The following is a 20,620-nucleotide window of genomic DNA, read 5'->3' on the forward strand; positions in this document are numbered from 1 at the left end:
GATAACATGAGATGTGATATCTCAATACTTCTAATACCAAACCTGAGATCCATCCTATAACATGAGATGTGATATCCAAATCCTTCCCCTTCCAAACCTGAGACCCTCCCTTTAGCATGAGATGTGATATCCAACTCCTTCCCATTCCAATCCTGAGACCCTTCTGATAGCATAAGATATGATATCTCAATGCTTCTATACCAAACCTGAGATCCTTCCGATAGCATGAGATGTGATATCTCAATACTTCTAATACCAAACCTGAGATCCTTCCTATAACATGAGATGTGATATCCAAATCCTTATCTTCCAAACCTGAGACCCTCCCTTTAGCATGAGATGTGATATCCAACTCCTTCCCATTCCAATCCTGAGACTCTTCTGATAGCATAAGATATGATATCTCAATGCTTCTATACCAAACCTGAGATCCTTCTGATAGCATGAGATGTGATATCTCAATACTTCTAATACCAAACCTGAGATCCTACCTCTAACATGAAATGTGATATCCAACTCTTTCCCCTTGCAAACCTGAGAGCCTTCCTATAGCATGAGATGTGATATCCAAGTCCTTCCCATTCCAATCCTGAGACCCTTCCTATAACATGAGATGTGATATCCAACTCCTTCCCATTCCAACCTGAGACCCTTCCTATAGCATGAGATGGGATATCAAACTCCTTCCAAATCCAATCCCGATACCCTTCCGATAGCATGAGATGTGATATCCCAATGCTTCTACCAAACCTGAGACCCATACTATGGCATGAGATGTGATATCAAACTCATTCCCATTCTAATCCTGAGACCCTTCCTATAGCTTGAGATGTGATATCCAACTCCTTCCCATTCCAATTCTGAGACCCTTCCTATACCATGAGACTTGATATCTCAATGCTTCTAATACCAAACCTGAGACCCGTCCTATAACATGAGATGTGATATCCAAATCCTTCCCCTTCCAAACCTTAGACCCTTCCTTTATCATGAGATGTGATATCCAACTCCTTCCGATTCCAATCTTGAGACCCTTCCGATATCATGAAATGTGATATCTCAATGCTTCTAATATCAAACTTGAGACCCTCCCTATAGCATGAGATGTGATATCCAAGTCCTTCCCATTCCAATCCTGAGACCCTTCCTATAGCATGAGATGTGATATCTCAATGCTTCTAATACCAAACCTGAGACCCTTCCTATAACATGAGATGGGAATATCCAACTCCTTCCCATTCCAATCCTGAGACCCTTCCGATAGCAGAGATGTGATATCTCAATGCTTATACCAAACCTGAGATCCTTCCTATAACATGAGATGTGATATCCAACTCCTTCCCATTCCAATCCTGAGACACTTCCTATAGCATGAGATGTGATATCTCACTGCTTATACCAAACCTGAGACCCTTCCTATAGCATGAGATGTGATATCCAACTCCTTCCCATTCCAATCCTGAGACCCTTCCTATAGCATGAGATGTGATATCTCAATGCTTCTAATATCAAACTTGAGACCCTCCCTATAGCATGAGATGTGATACCCAAGTCCTTCCCATTCCAATCCTGAGACACTTCCTATAGCATGAGATGTGATATCTCAATGCTTCTAATACCAAACCTGAGACTCTTCCTATAACATGAGATGGGATATCCAACTCCTTCCCATTCCAATCCTGAGACCCTTTCGATAGCAGAGATGTGATATCCAAGTCCTTCCCCTTCCAAACCTTAGACCCTTCCTTTATCATGAGATGTGATATCCAACTTCTTCCCATTCCAATCTTGAGACCCTTCCGATATTATGAAATGTGATATCTCAATGCTTCTAATATCAAACTTGAGACCCTCCCTATAGCATGAGATGTGATATCCAAGTCCTTCCCATTCCAATCCTGAGACCCTTCCTATAGCATGAGATGTGATATCTCAATGCTTCTAATACCAAACCTGAGACCCTTCCTATGACATGAGATGGGAATATCCAACTCCTTCCCATTCCAATCCTGAGACCCTTCCGATAGCAGAGATGTGATATCTCAATGCTTATACCAAACCTGAGATCCTTCCTATAACATGAGATGTGATATCCAACTCCTTCCCATTTCAATCCTGAGACACTTCCTATAGCATGAGATGTGATATCTCACTGCTTATACCAAACCTGAGACCCTTCCTATAGCATGAGATGTGATATCTCAATGCTTCTAATATCAAACTTGAGACCCTCCCTATAGCATGAGATGTGATACCCAAGTCCTTCCCATTCCAATCCTGAGACACTTCCTATAGCATGAGATGTGATATCTCAATGCTTCTAATACCAAACCTGAGACTCTTCCTATAACATGAGATGGGATATCCAACTCCTTCCCATTCCAATCCTGAGACCCTTTCGATAGCAGAGATGTGATATCTCAATGTTTATACCAAACCTGAGACCCTCCCTACGGCATGAGATGTCATATACAACTCCTTCCCATTCCAATCCTGAGACCCTTCCTATAGCATGAGATGTGATATCCAACTCCTTCCCATTCCAATCCTGAGACCCTTCCTATAGCATGAGATGTGATGTCTCAATGCTTCTAATACCAAACCTGAGATCCTTCCTATAACATGAGATGTGATATCCAACTCCTTCCATTCCAATCCTGAGACCCTTCCTATAGCATGAGAAGTGATATCTCAATGCTTATAACAAAACCTGAGACCCTTCCTATAGCATGAGATGTGATATCCAACTCCTTCGCATTCCAATCCTGAGACCCTTCCTATAGCCTGAGATGTGATATCTCAATGCCTCTAATACCAAACCTGAGATCCTTCCTCTAACATGAAATGTGATATCCAACTCCTTCACTTTCCAAACCTGAGAGCCTATCTATAGCATGAGATGTGATATCCAAGTCCTTCCCATTCCAATCCTTAGACCCTTCCTACAGCATGCAATATGATATCTCAATGATTTTAATAAAAAACCTGAGACCCGTCATATAACATGAGATGGGATATCCAACTCCTTCCCATTCCAATCCTGAGACACTTCCGATAGCAGAGATGTGATATCTCAATGTTTATACCAAACCTGAGACCGTTCCTATAACATGAGATGTGATATCCAACTCCTTCCCGTTCCAAACCTGAGACCCTTCCTTTAGCATGAGATGTGATATCTCACTGCTAATACCAAACCTGAGACCCTTCCTATAGCATGAGATGTGATATCTCAATGCTTCTAATATCAAACTTGAGACCCTCCCTATAGCATGAGATGTGATACCCAAGTCCTTCCCATTCCAATCCTGAGACACTTCCTATAGCATGAGATGTGATATCTCAATGCTTCTAATACCAAACCTGAGACTCTTCCTATAACATGAGATGGGATATCCAACTCCTTCCCATTCCAATCCTGAGACCCTTTCGATAGCAGAGATGTGATATCTCAATGTTTATACCAAACCTGAGACCCTCCCTACGGCATGAGATGTCATATACAACTCCTTCCCATTCCAATCCTGAGACCCTTCCTATAGCATGAGATGTGATATCCAACTCCTTCCCATTCCAATCCTGAGACCCTTCCTATAGCATGAGATGTGATGTCTCAATGCTTCTAATACCAAACCTGAGATCCTTCCTATAACATGAGATGTGATATCCAACTCCTTCCATTCCAATCCTGAGACCCTTCCTATAGCATGAGAAGTGATATCTCAATGCTTATAACAAAACCTGAGACCCTTCCTATAGCATGAGATGTGATATCCAACATCTTCGCATTCCAATCCTGAGACCCTTCCTATAACCTGAGATGTGATATCTCAATGCCTCTAATACCAAACCTGAGATCCTTCCTCTAACATGAAATGTGATATCCAACTCCTTCACTTTCCAAACCTGAGAGCCTATCTATAGCATGAGATGTGATATCCAAGTCCTTCCCATTCCAATCCTTAGACCCTTCCTACAGCATGCAATATGATATCTCAATGATTTTAATAAAAAACCTGAGACCCGTCATATAACATGAGATGGGATATCCAACTCCTTCCCATTCCAATCCTGAGACACTTCCGATAGCAGAGATGTGATATCTCAATGTTTATACCAAACCTGAGACCGTTCCTATAACATGAGATGTGATATCCAACTCCTTCCCGTTCCAAACCTGAGACCCTTCCTTTAGCATGAGATGTGATATCCAGCTCCTTCCCATTCCAATCCTGAGACACTTCCGATAGCATGAGATTTGATATCTCAATGCTTCTAATATCAAAACTGAGACCCTCCCTATAGCATGATATGTGATATCTAAGTCCTTCCCATTCCAATCCTGAGACCCTTCCTATAGCATGAGATGTGATATCTCAATGCTTATCCTTGATTCCTGTAGTAAATTGATTTCCTTTGCAGGCCGACTCCTGTCACGAATGCCTTGTCTGCATGCATTCTCTCCTGCCCATTCTCTCACCGTGGCTATTTGCCTACCCCCTTCCTCTCTCAGTGGATGGACTTCTCCATACTAGCCTCCTACCACTCAACTCCGCCTACTTGGAGAATTCAACATGAACCTGTATGCTTCCTGACCTGGACTTTTACGAGATCTGCAACTCTTCATGTCGCTGGCCCTACACACTGCAGGGAATACTCAGGATTTTCTGATCTCAGACCTCCCCCTCTGTAACCCTCTCAACAATCCTCTCCCGTGGTGATCAAGTTCTCATCTCCAAAGAAGGCTAACTGCCAGCTGTTCCTCCTCAGAGGAGTTCTCCCTTTCTGTCCCTGCTCCCTGCACAGTTTCGCGTTGCAAACACTCGCTTCCCTGCTCTCTGGTTTAGACGCTTTTCCTTCTCAGAGGCCTTCTTCCTTTCTGCCCTTTTCGCGTTGCAAGTACTCGCTTCCCAGCTCTCTGGTTTAGACGCGTGTTCCCTGCCTTCTCTCCTCTTCCCGCTGCCTTCAAATCAAAAAATGAGCTCCAAAAGATACACAGTGCTCAGAATGCTCTATAACACCCATTATTCAACATATAGCTGTAACCCGCTAGACGTATTGAAACGTGCTAAAAACGAGCAGAAACCGCTAGAAAATGTACTTTCCTCGCGTTTTGGTAAATGCGAATTCTGGTGGATTCCCATTTTGTACTCTGTTCGTGCGTTTGTTCAGTCGAATCCTGGTCTTTTGAACCACTCTTCTCCCATACAAGGGAGGGTCAAAATGTGTTGTTCACAGGCTGAATTTATACTGCTGAAATACTCGCTTCATCCTTTCTGTCCCTGCTCCCTGCACCGTTTCGCGTTGCATGTACTCGCTTCCCAGCTCTCTGGTTTAGACGCGTGTACCCTGCATTTACCAAAACGCGAGGGAAGTACATTTTCTAGCTGTTTTTGCTAGTTTTTAGCACGTTTCAATACGTCTAGCGGGTTACAGCTATATGTGGAATAATGGGTGTTATAAAGCATTCTGAACACTGTATCTTGTGGTACAAATTGGAAGGCTGTAGCAAGAGGAGAGAAGGCAGGGAACACGCATCTCAACCAGAGAGCTGGGAAGCGAGTACATGCAACGCGAAACGGTGCAGGGAGCAGGGACAGAAAGGATGAACACCTATGAGGAGGAGCAGCTGGTAGTTAGCCTGCATAGGAGAGAAGAATGTGATCACTAGGGGAGTGCAGCCTGTAAACTAGAAGGAACGATGAACAAAGGGCGACTGCATTAACAGATGGCAAATACACGTTCCAAAACAGTCAGGAAAGCTGATAATGCCTTGAAGATTTCAGCCGTATACATTCAGCCTGTGAACAGCAGTAGATGTTGACCCCCCCTCCCTAGTATGGGAGAACAGTGGTTAAAAACTTCAGGATTCGACACAAACGCACGGACACAGTACATACAACATGGGAACCCACCAGAATTCGCATTTACAAAAACGCGAGGGAAGTACATTTTCTAGCTATTTTTGCTAGTTTTTAGCACGTTTCAATACGTCTAGCGGGTTACAGCTATATGTTGAATAATGGGGTTATAAAGCATTCTGAACACTATCTTGTGGAGCTCATTGGAAGGCTGTAGGAAGAGTAGAGAAGGCAGGGAACACGCATCTAAACCAGAGAGCTGGGAAGCGAGTACATGCAATGCGAAACGGTGCAGGGAGCAGGGACAGAAAGGTGGAACGCCTCTGAGGAGGAGCAGCTGGTAGTTAGCCTGCTCTGGAGAGGAGAATGTGATCACCACGGGAGTGCAGCCTTGAAACAAGAACGGACGATGAAAACATGTTGACTGGAATAACAGATGGCAAATACACTTTCCAGAACAGTCGGTTTACCCGATAATGCATTGACGATTTCAGCAGTATACATTCAGCCTGTGAACAGTAGATTTTGATCCCTCCTTGTATGGATGACGAGTGGTTAAAAACATCAGGATTCGACTGAACAAATGCACGAACAGAGTACAAAATGGGAATCCACCAGAATTCTTATTTAACAAAACGCGTGGAAAGAACATTTTCTAGCTATTTTTGCTAGTTTTTAGCACTTTTCAATACGTCAAGCGGGTTACAGCTATATCTTGAATAATGGGTGTTATAAAGCATTCTGAGCACCGTGTATCTTTTGAAGCTCATTTGTTGATTTGAAGGCAGCGGGAAGAGGAGAGAAGGCAGGGAACACACGTCTAAACCAGAGAGCTGGGAAGCGAGTTGTTCTCTGCAACGCGAAACGATGCAGAGAACAAGCACAGAAAGGAAGAAGGAAAAGCGTCTAAACCAGAGAGCAGGGAAGCGAGTGTTTGCAACGCGAAACGGTGCAGAGAGCAGGGACAGAAAGGGAGAACTCCACTGAGGAGGAACAGCTGGTAGTTAGCCTTCTTTGGAGATGAGAACTTGATCACCACGGGAGAGGATTGTTGAGAGGGTTACATAGGGGGATGTCTGAGATCAGAAAATCCTGAGTATTCCCTGCAGTGTGTAGGGCCAGAGACATGAAGAGTTGCAGATCTCGTAAAAGTCCAGGTCAGGAAGCATACAGGTTCATTTTGAATTCTCCAAGTAGGCGGAGTTGAGTGGTAGGAGGCTAGGATGGAGAAGTCCATCCACTGAGAGAGGAAGGGGGTAGGCAAATAGCCACGGTGAGAGAATGGCCAGGAAAGAGAGAATGCATGCAGACAAGGCATTCGGGAGAGGAGTCGGCCTGCAAAGGAAAGCAATTTACTACAGGAATCAAGGATACTCCCCCTCAAGAACGGTGGATCTGGGCATGGAGAGGAACTTGTCATCAGGGAGGAAAGTGTCAGAGCTCGAGACAGCGCTGGCCGTCATCCATGTCTCGGTTAGACCAAGGACATCAAGGTCGGGTTCTTCCAGGAAATGGCAGATGTCAGATGAGTGTTAACTGAGTGAGAGTTGAGAGTGGGGAGGGGTACAAATCAGTAATCCTTGCGGAGGTGTAGAAGGAGCCTGACCTAGGGCACATGAGGAAGGTGAGAGGAAAGGAAGCAGAAGAAGGGAGAGAAGACACAGCAGGAGTGCATTATCAATCCGGGAGCTAGGAGTGGTGAGGTTAGACGGGGAGGTCTGAGTCTCAGGATTTGAATGGGAAGTTCGATATCACATGTCATGCTATAGGAAGAGTCTCAGGATTGGAATGGGAAGGAGTTGGATATGATATCTCTTGTTATAGGGAGGGTCTCAGGTTTGGTATTAGAAGAACTGAGATATCAAATCACATCCTATCGGAAGGGTCTCGGGTTTGGTATTGGAAGAAATGAGATTTCAAATCTCAGGCTGTGGGAATGGTCTCGGGTATGGTATTGGAAGGGGTGAAAAATCACATTTCATGCTACAGGAAGGGTCACAAGGTTGGAATGGGAAGGAGTTGGATTTCACATATACTACGGGAAGGGCCTCAGGTTTGGTATTAGAAGCATAGAGATATCACATCTCATGTTATAGGAAGGGTCTCGATTGGAATGGGTAGGAGTTGGATATCACATCTCATGTTATAGGGAGGGTCTCAGTTTTGATATTAGAAGCATTGAGATATCACATATGCTATTGGAAGGGTCTCAGTATTGGAATGGGAAGGAGTTGGATATCACATCTCATGTTATAGGGAGGGTCTCAGTTTTGATATTAGAAGCATTGAGATATCACATATGCTATTGGAAGGGTCTCAGTATTGGAATTGGAAGGAGTTGGATATCACATCTCATGCTATCGGAAGGGTCTCAGGATTGGAATGGGAAGTAGTTGGATATCACATATGCTAAAGGAAAGGTCTCAGGTTTGGAATGGGAAGGAGTTGGATATCACGTCTCATGTTATAGGAAGGGTCTCAGGATTGGAATGGGAAGGAGTTGAATATCACATCTCATGCTAAAGGAAGGGTCATCAGGTTCGGTATAAGCATTGAGATATCACATCTCTGCTATCGGAAGGGTCTCAGGATAGGAATGGGAAGGACTTAGATTTCACATCTCATACTATAGGGAGGGTCTCAATTTTGTAATTAGAAGCATTGAGCTATCACATCTCATGCTATCGGAAGGGTCTCAGGATTGGAATGGGATGGAGTTGGATATCACATCTCAAGCTATCTCAGGATTGTAATGGGAAGGAGTTTGATATCACATATCAAGCTATAGGAAGGGTCTCAGGTTTGGAAGGGGAAGGATTTGGATCTCACATCTCAAGCTATCTCAGGATTGGAATGGGAAGGAGTTTGATATTTCATCTCATGTTATAGGATGGTTCTCATGTTTGGTTTTAGAAGCATTGAGATATCACATCTCATGCTATGGGAAGGGTCTCAGGTTTGGAATGGGAAGGAGTTGGATATCACATCTCATGCTAAAGGAAAGGTCTCAGGTCTGGAAGGGGAAGGATTTGGATCTCACATCTCATGTTTTAGGACGGGTCTCAGGTTTGGTATTAGAAGCATTGAAATATCACATCTCATGGTATAGGAAGGGTCCCAGGATTGGAATGGGAAGGAGTTGGATATCACATTGAATGGGAAGGAGTTTGATATCACATCTCAAGCTATAGGAAGGGCCTCAGGTTTGGAAAGGGAATGATTTGGATTTCACATCTCATGTTATAGGATGGTTCTCATGTTTGGTTTTAGAAGCATTGAAATATCACATCTCATGCTATCGGAAGGGTCTCAGGTTTGGAATGGGAAGGAGTTTGATATCACATCTCATGCTAAAGGGAGGGTCTAAGGTTTGGAAGGGGAAGGATTTGGACATCACATCTCATGTTATTGGAAGGATCTGAGGTTTGGTATTAGAAGCATTGAGATATCACATCTCTTGCTATCGGAAGGGTCTCAGGTTTGGTATAAGCATTGAGATATCACATCTCTGCTATCGGAAGGGTCTCAGGATTGGAATGGGAAGGATTTGGATATCACATCTCATGTTATAGGTAGGGTCTCAGGTTTGGTATTAGAAGCATTGAGATATCACATCTCATGCTATAGGAAGGGTCTCAGGAATGGAATGGGAAGGACTTGGATATCACATCTCATGATAAAGGAAGGGTCTAAGGTTTGGAAGGGGAAGGATTTGGATATCACATCTCATGTTATTGGACCGGTCTCAGGTTTGGTATTAGAAGCATTGAGATATCAAGTCTCATGGTATAGGACGGGAGTTTGATATCACATCTCATGCCATGGTATGGGTCTCAGGTTTTGTAGAAGCATTGGGATATCACATCTCATGCTATCGGAAGGGTATCAGGATTGGATTTGGAAGGAGTTGGATATCCCATCTCATGCTATAGGAAGGGTCTCAGGTTGGAATAGAAGGAGTTGGATATCACATCTCATGTTATAGGAAGGGTCTCAGGATTGGAATGGGAAGGACTTGGATATCACATCTCATGTTATAGGAAGGATCTCAGGTTTTGTATTAGAAGCATTGAGATATCACATCTCATGCTATAGGAAGGGTCTCAGGATTGGAATGTGAAGGATTTGGATATCACATCTCATGCTAAAGGAAGGGTCTCAGGTTTGGTATAAGCATTGAGATATCACATCTCTGCTATCGGAAGGGTCTAAGGATTGGATTGGGAAGGAATTGGATATCCCTTCTCATGCTATAGGAAGGGTCTCAGGTTGGAATGGGTAGGAGTTGGATATCACATCTCATGTTATAGGAAGGGTCTCAAGATTGAAATGGGAAGGATTTGGATATCACATCTCATGTTATAGGACGTATCTCATGTTATAGGACGGGTCCCAGGTTTGGTATTAGAAGCATTGAGATATCACATCTCATGGTATAGGAAGGGTCTCAGGATTGGAATGGGAAGGAGTTGGATCTCCCTTCTCATGCTACAGGAAGGGTCTCAGGTTGGAATGGGAAGGAGTTGGATATCACATCTCGTTATAGGAAGGGTCTCAGGATTGGAATGGGAAGGAATTGGATATCACATCTCATGCTAAATGAAGGGTCTCAGGTTTGGAAGGGGAAGGATTTGGATATCATATCTCATGTTATAGGACGTATCTCATGTTATAGGACGGGTCCCAGGTTTGGTATTAGAAGCATTGAGATATCACATCTCATGGTATAGGAAGGGTCTCAGGATTGGAATGGGAAGGAGTTGGATCTCCCTTCTCATGCTACAGGAAGGGTCTCAGGTTGGAATGGGAAGGAGTTGGATATCACATCTCGTTATAGGAAGGGTCTCAGGATTGGAATGGGAAGGAATTGGATATCACATCTCTTGCTATAGGAAGGGTCTCAGGTTTGGAAGGGGAAGGATTTGGATATCATATCTCATGTTATAGGACCGGTCCCAGGTCTGGTATTAGAAGCATTGAGATATCACATCTCATGCTATAGGAGGAGTCTCAGGATTGGAATGGGAAGGAGTTGGATATCACGTCTCATGTTATAGGAAGGGTCTCAGGATTAGAATGGGAAGGAGTTGGATATCACATCTCATGCTAAAGGAAGGGTATCAGGTTTGATAGAAGCATTGAGATATCACATCTCATGCTATAGGAAGGAACTCAGGATTGGAATGGGAAGGAGTTGGATATCACATCTAATGCCATAGGAAGGGTCATCAGGTTTGGTATAAGCATTGAGATATCACATCTCTGCTATCGGAAGGGTCTCAGGAAAGGAATGGGAAGGACTTAGAATTCACGTCTCATACTATAGGGAGGGTCTCAGTTTTGATATTAGAAGCATTGAGCTATCACATCTCATGCTATCGGAAGGGTCTCAGGATTGGAATGGGATGGAGTTGGATATCACATCTCAAGCTATCTCAGGATTGGAATGGGAAGGAGTTTGATATTTCATCTCAAGCTATAGGAAAGGTCTCAGGTTTGGAAAGGGAAGGATTTGGATTTCACATCTCATGTTATATGATGGTTCTCATGTTTGGTTTTAGAAGCATTGAGATATCACATCTCATGCTATCGGAAGGGTCTCAGGTTTGGAAAGGGAAGGATTTGGATTTCACATGTTATAGGATGGTTCTCAGGTTTGGTTTTAGAAGCATTATATTATAACATCTCATGCTATAGGAAGGGTCTCAGGTTTGGAATGGGAAGGAGTTGGATATCCCATCTCGTTATAGGAAGGGTCTCAGGTTTGGTATTAGAAGCAATGAGATATCACATCTCATGCTATAGGAAGGGTCTAAGGTTTGGAAGGGGACGGATTTGGGTATCACATCTCATGTTATAGGACCGGTCTTAGGTTTGGTATTTGAAGCATTGAGATATCAAGTCTCATGGTATAGGACGGGTCTCATGATTGGAATGGGAAGGAGTTGGATATCACATCTCATGTTATAGGAAGGGTCTCAGGATTGGAATGGGAAGGACTTGGATATCACATCTCATTCTATAGGAAGGCTCTCAGGGTTGGAAGGGGAAGGAGTTGGATATCACATTTCATGTTAGAGGTATGATCTCAGGTTTGGTTTTAGAGGCATTGGGCCTCATTCCGAGTATGGCGGTAAGGGATAGCGGCCACCGCTAACGAGAGCGGTGGCGGTAATCCCTTACCGCCATACTCCGAGTTCCCTTAGCGCCATGGTGCTTTTAACACCTGCTTTTAGCAGGCGTTAAATACCATGGCGCTAAGGGACCTTGATGTTAATTACGCCACCGTAATTTACGGTGGCGTAATTGACGCCTTCCCCACTCCCATTATGCCCTATGGGGCAAGAATGGGAATGGGGAAGGGTAAATGGGGATTGGGGAATTACCGCCCCGCCAACCTTGGAATGGGGCGGTAATTCCGCCAACCACCAAGGCGCTGCCGGTCCGGGTACGGCGTCAACCAAGGCGTTAATAGCGCCATTGGTTAGCGCCGTACTCGGAATGAGGCCCATTGAGATATCACATCTCATGCTATAGGAAGGGTCTCAGGAATGGAATGGGAAGGACTTGGATATCACATCTCATGATAAAGGAAGGATCTAAGGTTTGGAAGGGGAAGGATTTGGATATCACATCTCATGTTATTGGACCGGTCTCAGGTTTGGTATTAGAAGCATTGAGATATCAAGTCTCATGGTATAGGACGGGAGTTTGATATCACATCTCATGCCATGGTATGGGTCTCAGGTTTTGTAGAAGCATTGGGATATCACATCTCATGCTATCGGAAGGGTATCAGGATTGGATTTGGAAGGAGTTGGATATCCCATCTCATGCTATAGGAAGGGTCTCAGGTTGGAATAGAAGGAGTTGGATATCACATCTCATGTTATAGGAACGGTCTCAGGATTGGAATGGGAAGGACTTGGATATCACATCTCATGCTGTAGGAAGGGTCTCAGGTTTGGAAAAGGAAGGAGTTGGATATCACATTTCATGTTAGAGGTAGGATCTCAGGTTTGGTATTAGAGGCATTGAGATATCACATCTCATGCTATCAGAAGGGTATCAGGATTGGAATGGGAAGGAGTTGGATATCACATCTCATGCTAAAGGGAGGGTCTGAGGTTTGGAATGGGAAGGATTTGGATATCACATCTCATGTTATAGGAAGGACCTTAGGTTTGGTATTAGAAGCATTGAGATATCACATCTCATGCTATAGGAAGGGTCTCGGGATTGGAATGGGAAGGAGTTGGATATCACATCTCATGTTATAGGAAGGATCTCAGGTTTGGTATTAGAAGCATTGAGATATCACATCTCATGCTATAGGAAGGGTCTCAGGATTGGAATGGGAAGGAGTTGGATATCACATCTCATGTTATAGGAAGGATCTCAGGTTTGGTATTAGAAGCATTGAGATATCACATCTCATGCTATAGGAAGGGTCTCAGGATTGGAATGGGAAGGAGTTGGATATCACATCTCATGCTATGGGAAGGGTCTCAGGTTTGGTATAAGCATTGAAATATCACATCTCTGCTATCGGAAGGGTCTCAGGATTGGAATGGGAGGAGCTGGATATCACATCTCATGCTAAAGGAAGGGTCTCAAGTTTGGAAGGGGAAGGATTTGGATATCACATCTCATGTTATAGGACGGGTCTCAGGTTTGGTATTAGAAGCATTGTGATATCACATCTCATGCTATAGGATGTGTCTCAGGATTGGAATGGGAAGGAATTGGATATCACATCTCATGTTATAGGATGGTTCTCATGTTTGGTTTTTGAAGCATTGAGATATCACATCTCATGCTATCGGAAGGGTCTCAGGTTTGGAATGGGGAGGAGTTGGATATCACATCTCATGTTATAGGAAGGGTCTCAGGTTTGGAATGGGAAGGAGTTGGATATGACATCTCTTGTTATAGGGAGGGTCTCAGGATTTGAATGGTAAGGAGTTGGATATCACATCTCATGTTATAGGAAGGATCTCAGGTTTGGTATTAGAAGCATTGAGATATCACATCTTATGCTATAGGAAGGGTCTCAGGATTGGAATGTGAAGGATTTGGATATCACATCTCATGCTTGGTAGAAGGGTCTAGGGTCTCAGGTTTGGTAGAAGCATTGAGATATCACATCTCATGCTATAGGAAGGGTCTCAGGATTTGAATGGCAAGGAGTTGGATATCACATCTCATGCCACAGGAAGGGTCTCAGGTTTGGTATAAGCATTGAGATATCACATCTCTGCTATCGGAAGGTTCTCAGGATTGGATTGGGAAGGAGTTGGATATCCCTTCTCATGCTATAGGAAGTGTCTCAGGTTGGAATGGGAAGGAGTTGAATATCACATCTCATGTTATAGGAAGGGTCTCAGGATTGGAATGGGAAGGATTTGGATATCACATCTCTTGCTATAGGAAGGGTCTCAGGATTGGAATGGGAAGGATTTGGATATCACATCTCATGTCATAGGAAGGATCTCAGGTTTGGTATTAGAAGCATTGATATATCACATCTCATGCTATAGGAATGGTCTCAGGATTGGAATGGGTAGGAGTTGGATATTACATTCTTGCTATAGGAAGGGTCTCATGTTTGGAATGGGAAGGAGTTGGATATCACATATGCTATAGGAAGTGTCTCAGGTTTGGAACGGGAAGGAGTTGGATATCACATCTCATGTTATAGGAAGGGTCTCAGGTTTGGTATAAGCATTGAGATATCACATCTCTGCTATCAGGAGTGGCTCAGGATTGGAATGGGAAGGAGTTGGATATCCCATCTCATGTTAAAGGACGGGTCTCTGGTTTGGTATTAGAATCATTGAGATATCACATCGCATGCTGTAGGAAGGGTCTAAGGATTGGAATGGGATGGACTTGGATATCACATCTCATGCTATAGGTAGGCTCTCAGGTTTGGTATAAGCATTGAGATATCACATCTCATGCTATCAGGATTGGAATGGGAAGGATTTGGATATCACATCTCATGCTATAGGAAGGGTCTCAGGTTTGGTATAAGCATGGAGATATCACTTCTCATGCTATAGGAAGGGTCTCAGGATTGGAATGGGAAGGTGTTGGATATCACATCTCATGCTATAGGAAGGGTCTCAGATTTGGTATAAGCATTGAGATATCACATCTCATGCTATAGGAAGGGTCTCAGGATTGGAATGGGAAGGAGTTGTATATGACATCTCAGGCCTTAGGAAGGGTCTCAGGTTTGGTATAAGCATTGAGATATCACATCTCTGCTATCGGAAGGGTCTCAGGATTGGAATGGGAAGGAGTTGGATATCCCATCTCATGTTATAGGAAGGGTCTCAGGTTTGGTATTAGAAGCATTGAGATATCACATCTCATGCTATAGGAAGGGTCTCAGGATTGGAATGGGAAGGACTTGGATGTCACATCTCATGCTATAGGGAGGGTCGTAAATTTGATATTAGAAGCATTGAGATAACAAATCTCATGATATCGGAAGGGTCTCAGGATTGGAATGGGAAGGAGTTGGATATCACATCTCATGATAAAGGAAGGGTCTAAGGTTTGGAAGGGGAAGGATTTGGATATCACATCTCATGTTATAGGACGGATCTCAGGTTTGGTATTAGAAGCATTGAGATATCAAGTCTCATGGTATAAGAAGGGTCTCAGAATTGGAATGGGAAGGAGTTGGATATCACATCTCAAGCTATAGGAAGCGTCTCAGGATTGGAATGGGAAGGAGTTTGATATCACATCTCATGCCATAGTATGGGTCTCAGGTTTGGTAGAAGCATTGGGATATCACATCTCATGCTATCAGAAGGGTATCAGTATTGGATTTGGAAGGAGTTGGATATCCCATCTCATGCTATAGGAAGGGTCTCAGGTTAGAATGGGAAGGAGTTGGATATCACATTTCATGTTATAGGAAGGGTCTCAGGATTGGAATGGGAAGGACTTGGATATCATATCTCATGCTATAGGAAGGCTCTCAGGTTTGGAAGGGGAAGGAGTTGGATATCACATTTCATGTTAGAGGAAGGATCTCAGGTTTGGTATTAGAGGCCTTGAGATATCACATCTCATGCTATAGGAAGGGTCTCAGGATTGGAATGGGAAGGAGTTGGATATCACATCTCAAGCTATAGGAAGGGTCTCAGGTTTGGTATAAGCATTGAGATATCACATCCCAGAAGGGTCTCAGGATTGGAATGGGAAGAAGTTGGATATCACATCTCATGCTATAGGAAGGGTCTCAGGTTTGGTATAAGCATTGAGATATCACATCTCATGCTATAGGAAGGGTCTCAGGGTTGGAATGGGAAGGAGTTGTATATGACATCTCATGCCATAGGAAGGGTCTCAGGTTTGGTATAAGCATTGAGATATCACATCACTGCTATCGGAATGGTCTCAGGATTGGAATGGGAAGGAGTTGGATATCCCATCTCATGTTATAGGAAGGGTCTCAGGTTTGGTATTAGAAGCATTGAGATATCACATCTTATGCTATAGGAAGGGTCTCAGGGTTGGAATGGGAAGGAGTTGTATATGACATCTCATGCCATAGGAAGGGTCTCAGGTTTGGTATAAGCATTGAGATATCACATCTCTGCTATCGGAAGGGTCTCAGGATTGGAATGGGAAGGAGTTGGATATCCCATCTCATGTTATAGGAAGGGTCTCAGGTTTGGTATTAGAAGCATTGAGATATCACATCTCATGCTATAGGAAGGGTCTCAGGATTGGAATGGGAAATAGTTGGATATCACATCTCATGCTATAGGAAGGGTCTCAGGTTTGGTATAAGCATTGAGATATCACATCTAATGCTATAGGAAGGGTCTCAGGATTGGAATAGGAAGGATTTGGATATCACATCTTATGCTATAGGAAGGGTCTCAGGATTGGAATGGGAAGGTGTTGGATATCACATCTCATGCTATAGGAAGGGTCTCAGATTTGGTATAAGCATTGAGATATCACATCTCATGCTATAGGAAGGGTCTCAGGATTGGAATGGGAAGGAGTTGTATATGACATCTCAGGCCTTAGGAAGGGTCTCAGGCTTGGTATAAGCATTGAGATATCACATCCCTGCTATCGGAAGGGTCTCAGGATTGGAATGGGAAGGAGTTGGATATCCCATCTCATGTTATAGGAAGGGTCTCAGGTTTGGTATTAGAAGCATTGAGATATCACATCTCATGCTATAGGAAGGGTCTCAGGATTGGAATGGGAAGAACTTGGATGTCACATCTCATGCTATAGGGAGGGTCTCAAGTTTGATATTAGAAGCATTGAGATAACAAATCTCATGATATCGGAAGGGTCTCAGGATTGGAATGGGAAGGAGTTGGATATCACATCTCATGATAAAGGAAGGGTCTAAGGTTTGGAAGGGGAAGGATTTGGATATCACATCTCATGTTATAGGACGGGTCTCAGGTTTGGTATTAGAAGCATTGAGATATCAAGTCTCATGGTATAAGAAGGGTCTCAGAATTGGAATGGGAAGGAGTTGGATATCACATCTCAAGCTATAGGAAGCGTCTCAGGATTGGAATGGGAAGGAGTTTGATATCACATCTCATGCCATACTATGGGTCTCAGGTTTGGTAGAAGCATTGGGATATCACATCTCATGCTATCGGAAGGGTATCAGCATTGGATTTGGAAGGAGTTGGATATCCCATCTCATGCTATAGGAAGGGTCTCAGGTTAGAATGGGAAGGAGTTGGATATCACATTTCATGTTATAGGAAGGGTCTCAGGATTGGAATCGGAAGGACTTGGATATCACATCTCATGCTATAGGAAGGGTCTCAGATTTGGTATAAGCATTGAGATATCACATCTCATGCTATAGGAAGGGTCTCAGGATTGGAATGGGAAGGAGTTGTATATGACATCTCAGGCCTTAGGAAGGGTCTCAGGTTTGGTATAAGCATTGAGATATCACATCCCTGCTATCGGAAGGGTCTCAGGATTGGAATGGGAAGGAGTTGGATATCCCATCTCATGTTATAGGAAGGGTCTCAGGTTTGGTATTAGAAGCATTGAGATATCACATCTCATGCTATAGGAAGGGTCTCAGGATTGGAATGGGAAGAACTTGGATGTCACATCTCATGCTATAGGGAGGGTCTCAAGCTTGATATTAGAAGCATTGAGATAACAAATCTCATGATATCGGAAGGGTCTCAGGATTGGAATGGGAAGGAGTTGGATATCACATCTCATGATAAAGGAAGGGTCTAAGGTTTGGAAGTGGAAGGATTTGGATATCACATCTCATGTTATAGGACGGGTCTCAGGTTTGGTATTAGAAGCATTGAGATATCAAGTCTCATGGTATAAGAAGGGTCTCAGAATTGGAATGGGAAGGAGTTGGATATCACATCTCAAGCTATAGGAAGCGTCTCAGGATTGGAATGGGAAGGAGTTTGATATCACATCTCATGCCATACTATGGGTCTCAGGTTTGGTAGAAGCATTGGGATATCACATCTCATGCTATCGGAAGGGTATCAGTATTGGATTTGGAAGGAGTTGGATATCCCATCTCATGCTATAGGAAGGGTCTCAGGTTAGAATGGGAAGGAGTTGGATATCACATTTCATGTTATAGGAAGGGTCTCAGGATTGGAATGGGAAGGACTTGGATATCATATCTCATGCTATAGGAAGGCTCTCAGGTTTGGAAGGGGAAGGAGTTGGATATCACATTTCATGTTAGAGGAAGGATCTCAGGTTTGGTATTAGAGGCCTTGAGATATCACATCTCATGCTATAGGAAGGGTCTCAGGATTGGAATGGGAAGGAGTTGGATATCACATCTCAAGCTATAGGAAGGGTCTCAGGTTTGGTATAAGCATTGAGATATCACATCTCATGCTATAGGAAGGGTCTCAGGATTGGAATGGGAAGAAGTTGGATATCACATCTCATGCTATAGGAAGGGTCTCAGGTTTGGTATAAGCATTGAGATATCACATCTCATGCTATAGGAAGGGTCTCAGGGTTGGAATGGGAAGGAGTTGTATATGACATCTCATGCCATAGGAAGGGTCTCAGGTTTGGTATAAGCATTGAGATATCACATCACATGCTATAGTAATGGTCTCAGGATTGGAATGGGAAGGACTTGGATATCACATCTCATGCTATAGGCAGGGTCTCAGGTTTGGAAAGGGAAGGAGATGGATATCACATTTCATGTTAGAGGTAGGATCTCAGGTTTGGTATTAGAGACATTGAGATATCACATCTCATGCTATCAGAAGGGTCTCAGGATTGGAATGGGAAGGAGTTGGATATCACATTTCATGCTAAAGGGAGGGTCTCAGGTTTGGAAGGGGAAGGATTTGGAAATCACATCTCATATTATATGAAGGATCTCAGGTTTGGTATTAGAAGCATTGAGATATCACATCTCATGCTATCGGAAGGATCTCAGGTTTGGTGTAAGAGGCATTGAGATATCACATCTCATGCTATCATAAGGGTCTCAGGATTGGAATGGGAAGGAGTTGGATATCACATCTCATGTTATAGGAAGGATCTCAGGTTTGGTATTAGAAGCATTGAGACATCACATCTCATGCTATAGGAAGGGTCTCAGGATTGGAATGGGAAGGAGTTGGATATCACATCTCATGCTATAGGAAGGGTCTCAGGTTTGGTATAAGCATTGAGATATCACATCTCATGCTATAGGAAGGGTCTCAGGATTGGAATGGGAAGGATTTGGATATCACATCTTATGCTATAGGAAGGGTCTCAGGTTTGGTATAAGCATTGAGATATCATATCTCATGCTATAGGAAGGGTCTCAGGATTGGAATGGGAAGAAGTTGGATATCACATCTCATGCTATAGGAAGGGTCTCAGGTTTGGTATAAGCATTGAGATATCACATCTCATGCTATAGGAAGGGTCTCAGGGTTGGAATGGGAAGGAGTTGTGTATGACATCTCATGCCATAGGAAGGGTCTCAGGTTTGGTATAAGCATTGAGATATCACATCACATGCTATAGGAAGGGTCTCAGGATTGGAATGGGAAGGACTTGGATATCACATCTCATGCTATAGGCAGGGTCTCAGGTTTGGAAAGGGAAGGAGATGGATATCACATTTCATGTTAGAGGTAGGATCTCAGGTTTGGTATTATAGGCATTGAGATATCACATCTCATGCTATCAGAAGGGTCTCAGGATTGGAATGGGAAGGAGTTGGATATCACATTTCATGCTAAAGGGAGGGTCTCAGGTTTAAGGGGAAGGATTTGGAAATCACATCTCATATTATAGGAAGGATCTCAGGTTTGGTATTAGAAGCATTGAGATATCACATCTCATGCTATCGGAAGGATCTCAGGTTTGGTATAAGAGGCATTGAGATATCACATCTCATGCTATCATAAGGGTCTCAGGATTGGAATGGGAAGGAGTTGGATATCACATCTCATGTTATAGGAAGGATCTCAGGTTTGGTATTAGAAGCATTGAGACATCACATCTCATGCTATAGGAAGGGTCTCAGGATTGGAATGGGAAGGAGTTGGATATCACATCTCATGCTATAGGAAGGGTCTCAGGTTTGGTATAAGCATTGAGATATCACATCTCATGCTATAGGAAGGGTCTCAGGATTGGAATAGGAAGGATTTGGATATCACATCTTATGCTATAGGAAGGGTCTCAGGATTGGAATGGGAAGGTGTTGGATATCACATCTCATGCTATAGGAA

Source organism: Ambystoma mexicanum, chromosome 5q (genome assembly GCF_040938575.1).
Source record: "Ambystoma mexicanum isolate Mex_15411 chromosome 5q, UKY_AmexF1_1, whole genome shotgun sequence".
In the NCBI taxonomy this organism is placed as follows: domain Eukaryota; kingdom Metazoa; phylum Chordata; class Amphibia; order Caudata; family Ambystomatidae; genus Ambystoma; species Ambystoma mexicanum.